This window comes from Chionomys nivalis, chromosome 8 (assembly GCF_950005125.1).
Source record: "Chionomys nivalis chromosome 8, mChiNiv1.1, whole genome shotgun sequence".
NCBI classification, from domain to species: domain Eukaryota; kingdom Metazoa; phylum Chordata; class Mammalia; order Rodentia; family Cricetidae; genus Chionomys; species Chionomys nivalis.
Window position 1 is genome coordinate 49,054,092 of NC_080093.1, and position 6,000 is coordinate 49,060,091.

Below are 6,000 nucleotides of genomic sequence, written 5' to 3' on the forward strand. Positions count from 1 at the left end.
TCCCGAAAACTGGGATTAAAGGCCAGTGTGCCACCACGCCCCCGCCCCCTCAGCAGGTCCTAAAAAATTACTTTTTCCAAAGTCTGGCATTTAGATAAAAGAGCCAGCATCCCCTCAAGGACTTAGGAGAGTTCCTACCTGCTGAAAGAAGTCATTCTCCTTATCTCTGGCAACGGGGCTTGTGGCTTCCATTAACACAGGCCATGGTGCCTATCAGCATATCAACCTCTAAACTGGCCTCCGGGCACCCGCAGTCCCCACTCACAAGTACGTGTTACTTTACGGAGTCTTCCTTGCTGGCATACCCTGTCCCTTGAATCTCTCCAGCCTAGGGGCTTTGCTTCCCTTCCCCCAGCTTCGGATTCTTAGATAACCCTGCCATTTTGAGCACAGGCTCTCTTGGTCCTCTTGGTTCTCTCTCCTCTCCTCTCCTCTCCTCTCCTCTCCTCTCCTCTCCTCTCCTCTCCTCTCCTCTCCTCTCCTCTCCTCTCCTCTCCTCTCCTCTCCTCTCCTCTCCTCTCCTCTCCTCTCCTCTCCTCTCCTCTCCTCTCCTCTCCTCCCCTCCCCTCCTCCCTCTCCTCCTGCCCCCCCCCCCCCTCTCTCTCTCTCTCTCTCTCTCTCTCTCTCTCTCTCTCTCTCTCTCTCTCTCTCTCTCTCGGCCAAGTTCATTCTCCTCTCCCTGCTCTGGCCTCTTCCAGACGCCTCTGACTGTTCTCTTCCTCTTATCTACAGAAAAAACTTTCTCCTCAACCAATTTTGGAGTCATCACGTCCTCACTGTCATTCAATTTGCTATTGTTCCATTTTTAGGGCTAGAAAATAGAATTGAAGTTTGCTTAGCCCACCACCAGGAAGATCTTGCCCCCCCACAAAGGAATGCACAGCAAGAGATTAAAGGACCTTCCCTTCTGTGGTCCTTTAGGGCCCTCTCTGAAATAATGGCTTTCCATATCTCTAATCTTAAAATCAATAATCCAACTTCCCCCAAAGCAGGGTTCTACTGTTTTCTACAGCCTGGAAGCTAAAAATGACTTCGAAGCTTTTCTGTCCTTGCTTTGAGACTAGGTCTCACTGTAGATTATTGGCTGGTATGGAAATTACCATACAGATGAGGCTGGCCTCAAACTTGTGGTTATCTTCCTGCCTCTTGGAGTTTTCTGTTCTTAAATGGTTGGGGAGAAATGGAAGAATAACGTGGGGAAAAAAAGTATCTCAAAATCACTCTGGATGGGCGGTGGTGGCGCACGCCTTTAATCCCAGCACTTGGGAGGCAGAGGCAGGCGGATCTCTGTGAGTTCGAGACCAGCCTGGTCTACAAGAGCTAGTTCCAGGACAGGCTCCAAAACCACAGAGAAACCCTGTCTCGAAAAACCAAAAAAAAAAAAAAAAAAAAAAAAAAATCACTCTGGTGTTCATACATTATTAGTGGACACAGGCTAATTCACTTGGTAAATGCAATCGAGGGCCGCTCTCCTGATACAGTGGCAGACAGAGCTCAGGAATTGAGATCAAGACGGAGGCCTACAAAACCTAAAATGTTTATTTTTTTAATCATTTAGAGACAAAGTTTACCCGCTTTTCTTCTATGGAGTTGGTCCCCAAACCTTTTCCATAATGGCAGATGTAAAGAACACCCATGAGTAATTGGGATTCTATTTTAGCTTTGCTAGTTTGACTCTCAGCTTGAAGAAGTCTGGCGTGGTAAATCCTGTCTCAAAAAAGGGTTGTGGGATGTGAAACGTGAACTGCAGAAGTCGCTCAGTTGGTGCAGTTTTTGCCCTTCCTGGATTCAATCCCAAACATCACATGACTGAGTGTGGTGGTCTGTACCTACAGTTCCAGAGTCTGGGAGGTGAAGGTTCCAGAGTCTGGGAGGTGAAGGCGGAGAATCAAGTATTCAAGGCCATCCTCTGCTAGACCACCTCCAGGCTAGCCTGGGCTACTGGAGACAAACTGGGCGTGGGCAGAGACTTCAGGACCTCTGTGAGTTCAAGGCCAGCCTTAGTGAATTACTGTACAGCCAAAGATACACAGAAAAACAAAAAGCAAATCAACAATGGTGGTGTGTGCCTTTAATCCCAGCACTCTGCAGAGTCAGAACAGGCTTCACAGTGACACAGAGAAACCCTGTCTCGAAAAACAAAACAAAAAAAAAGAAAGGAAAAAACTGAGTATGCACCTTTAATCCTTGCACTAGGCAGGCAGAACCAGGCAGATCTCTCTGAAATGGATGCCACCCTGCTCTGTAGAGCAAGTTCCAGGATGCAGCTGCATAGAGAAATCCAGTCTTGAAAAAAAAATAAAATAAAACAACAACAAAAAATGAACAAATTTCCTTGAAGCAAGCATGAGCAAAAATCCTTGCCTGTGACAGACCTGGCTTCCTCTTAGCTCTTGGTAGCCTCGGCAAATCATTAATCTCTTTTTTTAAAATATTTATTTATTTATTATGTATACAATATTCAATGTTCTGTCTATATATATGCCTGAAGACCAGAAGAGGCCACCAGATCTCACTACAGATGGTTGTGAGCCACCATGTGGTTGCTGGGAATTGAACTCAAGACCTTTGGAAGAGCAGGCAATGAATGCTCTTGACCGCTGAGCCATCTCTCCAGCCCCAATCATTAATGTCTTAAACTAGGGAGCTCACAGTTTAGGATGGTCTCAAATGTAGTCAAGGTTGGCCTTGAACTCCTAATCCTCTGCTGTGTGTGCAGGTAGTTCAGGCGTGCTCTGCCAGGCTCGCCAGGAGATTCTGTTTTATTTTACTCATTACGTGTTGCTTTTTGTTGTTGTTGTTCTGTTTTGTTGTTGTTTGTTTGTTTTTAGTACAGGGGGATAGAGCTCAGGTCCTTGAGCTAAGCAAACACTCCCACTGAGCTGTGCCCCCTCCCCATACCTTTCTTTTCTTTTCTTTTTTTTTTTTTTTTTGGTTTTTCGAGACAGAGTTTCTCTGTGGTTTTGGAGCCTGTCCTGGAACTAGCTCTTGTAGACCAGGCTGGTCTCGAACTCACAGAGATCCGCCTGCCTCTGCCTCGCGAGTGCTGGGATTAAAGGCGTGCGCCACCACCGCCCGGCTCCCCATACCTTTCTTATGTTTACTTCTCTCCACCTTTCAGTTAGAGTGGCAGCAGGGCAGCCCATTTATTAAGTGGAAGGGGCTTCACAGAGTCTCCAAGAGAACTGGGGAACTCTGTAGAGGCCCCACTCAAAGAGACAGATCAATGGGGACAGCTATTATGAAAATATCTGTGGTGTGACTCAGAAGATCTGTCCTTGACAGGCTTGAGCAGCCCCACACTCATCAAATGTTTATTTAACAAATGATAGGAACAGGTGGACAAAATCAGGGCTAGGAACGGCATTCAATTGGTACAGCCCTTGTTTAGTGAGCATGCAAGAAGTTCTGGGTTCAAACCCCATTGTTACATGATTTGGGCATACTGATGCCAGTTTGAAATTCCAGCCCTGAGAGGTAGAGGCAGAAGGGTCAGAAATTCAAGGTCATCCACCCTCTGCAACATAACAAGGCTAAGGCAAGTATAGGCTACCTGAGACCATTTCTTGGGGGGGGAAATTTAACTCCTGCAATCCCAGCAACTGGGAGAGAAAGGCAAAAGGATGGCTGTAAATTCAAGGCCAGCCTGGGCTAAATAGCTCTAGGTAAGCCTGGGCTATAGAATGAAAAAAACCCATACTGGTTGTCCTATGCCTTTGATCCCAGAATTTGGGAGGCAGAGGCAGGTGGTACTCTGGGAGGCTGGCCTGGGTTATACTGCGAGTCCCAGGAACACCAAGGCTGCGTAGAGATACCCTATCTTAAACAAACAAGTTGGCTGTGTGGAGGACACTGTGGCACACACCTTTAATCCCAGCACTCAGGAGCAGAAACAGATAGATCTCGGTGAGTTTGAGGCCAGCCTGCTCTACAAAGTGAGTTCCAGGACAGTCAGGTCTGTTACACGAGAAAAACCAGAAAAATAAGCAAACAAATAAGTTGTAAAGAATGGCCAAAATGTAAAAGGATCACCCACAAAATCTAAGCAGTGAGTTCCAAGACAGCTGGGGCGACAGACACAGCACAAGTAGAGACATCAATAAATATAATGAGACTTAGCTAATAAGAGATGGCCGGGCGGTGGTGCGCACGCCTTTAATCCCAGCACTTAGGAGGCAGAGGCAGGCGGATCTCTGTGAGTTCAAAGCCAGCATGGTCTACAGAGCAAGTTCCAGGACAGGCTCCAAAGCTACACAGAGAAACCCTGTCTGGAAAAATTAAGAAAAAAAAAGCAGGGTGGTAGTGGCACACCTCTTTAATCCCAGCACCCGAGGGACAGAGGCGGGTGAACTTTCTGTGAATTCAAGGCCAGCCTGATCTACAGAGCTATTTCCAGGACAGGCTCCAAAACTACAGAGAAACCCTGTCTCAAAAACCAAACAAAGAATAAGAAGAGACTTTTCAATTTTTTTATCTTTCAATGCCTGTTTGAAATTTAATCCAAATTCCACTTGTAAAGCAAAGGACGCGGCAGCTTAGCAGCGAGCCCTGGTAGTAGCAGGCCCCCTGCCCTATCCCCAGGGCCACTTTGTCCAGTAGCTTTACCCCTGCCTTGTCCCCACCCTGCCTGGTCAGCCTGGTCTGAAGAACTAGCACAGAGGGTCTGTGGAGGGTCCTAAAGCCAGCTGGTGCCTGATCCTGCTTTGGATGACAGACTGTGCCCCCATGGGCCAGTCTCCTGTCTGGGCCTCTGGGTCCTGGTCTGGCATAAGAGGCTCTGTGCATCTGACTTTCCTAACTTATTATTAGGCAGTAATGGAGGAAAGTCCTGTTCTGAGCCTCAGATGTGGGCCAAGTAGTTGCTTAGAGGTTCCTGTTCTGCCTGGCAGATGAAGAGCAAAGGGAGTACTGGCTGGGTCTCCATTTATGTGGTCCTAGATTTCAGCTCAACTGAACTGTTGGCCTCAACCCAGGTTTCTGTTCTTTGTTGCTCTATGGGTGGGCACGCCCTGGGGACATAGGCTTCTGCAGCACTAGGTGGTCGCCAGGGGACAAAGCTGGGAGGGGCTATCCCAGTTCCCCTGACCCCACTGTCCAGGCACATTGCTCTCTCTCCTCCTGTTCAGCATGGACCAGTTAGTCACCCGGGAAAAACTTCGGGGTGAAGACCTCACATCCCACAGTCATTGTAGGGAACAGAGTGTTGGAGTCCAGGTACTATGAAGGGGGTCCAGGTCTGCAGGCTGAGAACTTTTGACCAGAGTGCCAAACTCTTGGAATATACCTGAGTCTTGGATACCCAGCATTGGTGTTTTTATCAAGAACGCTGACTCTCCAGGTCACATCTTGGAGCCAGAGGAGGTTGCCTTAGGGTGGGGGCAACTCCAGGGTGGTAGTTCTGCCCTCATGCTTTGCCATCCCAGGGCTGGCCCTTTAAACTACAGACCATGATGTCACCATAGACAGCAAGTGACAGGAGGGGCACTGCAGGCCCGAAGGATGGACTACATTTCCCAGGACCCTCTAGTGAACCACACCCCTCCCAGCAGGCGCAAAAGCAAAGCAGACTATTAACCACTCCAACGCCGGTTTCAAGGGTTTTTAAAAGTATCTGGCTTCATTCTGGGCCGAGTATGGGCCTCCTTTGGGGTTGGCCTGAGGCATATATAGCCCAGACCAAACTGTGGGCCTGGTACATCATGCTAGGCCCGTGTTCGGCCACAGTTCTGGCATTAGAAAGTTCCAACCCCAGAATCCTCTTCTTTCCCTACACAGTGTTCCTTCCAGAATTCGGGAGTCCAGCTCTGAGCTGGAGTCCGTCCCACTCTGCTTGCAGGTTTTAAAAGCCTCAGCTCTGTCCCGGGAGTGCAGAGTCTGTCCCCAGGGTTACCCGTAATGTTTGGTCGCTCCCTTTAAGCAGGGCGCGGACTACATTTCCCAGCGGCCCCGAGGCCTCCCTGACGCAGCCCCCCCAGAGGAGGGGAGGTACGGGCCGGGAGG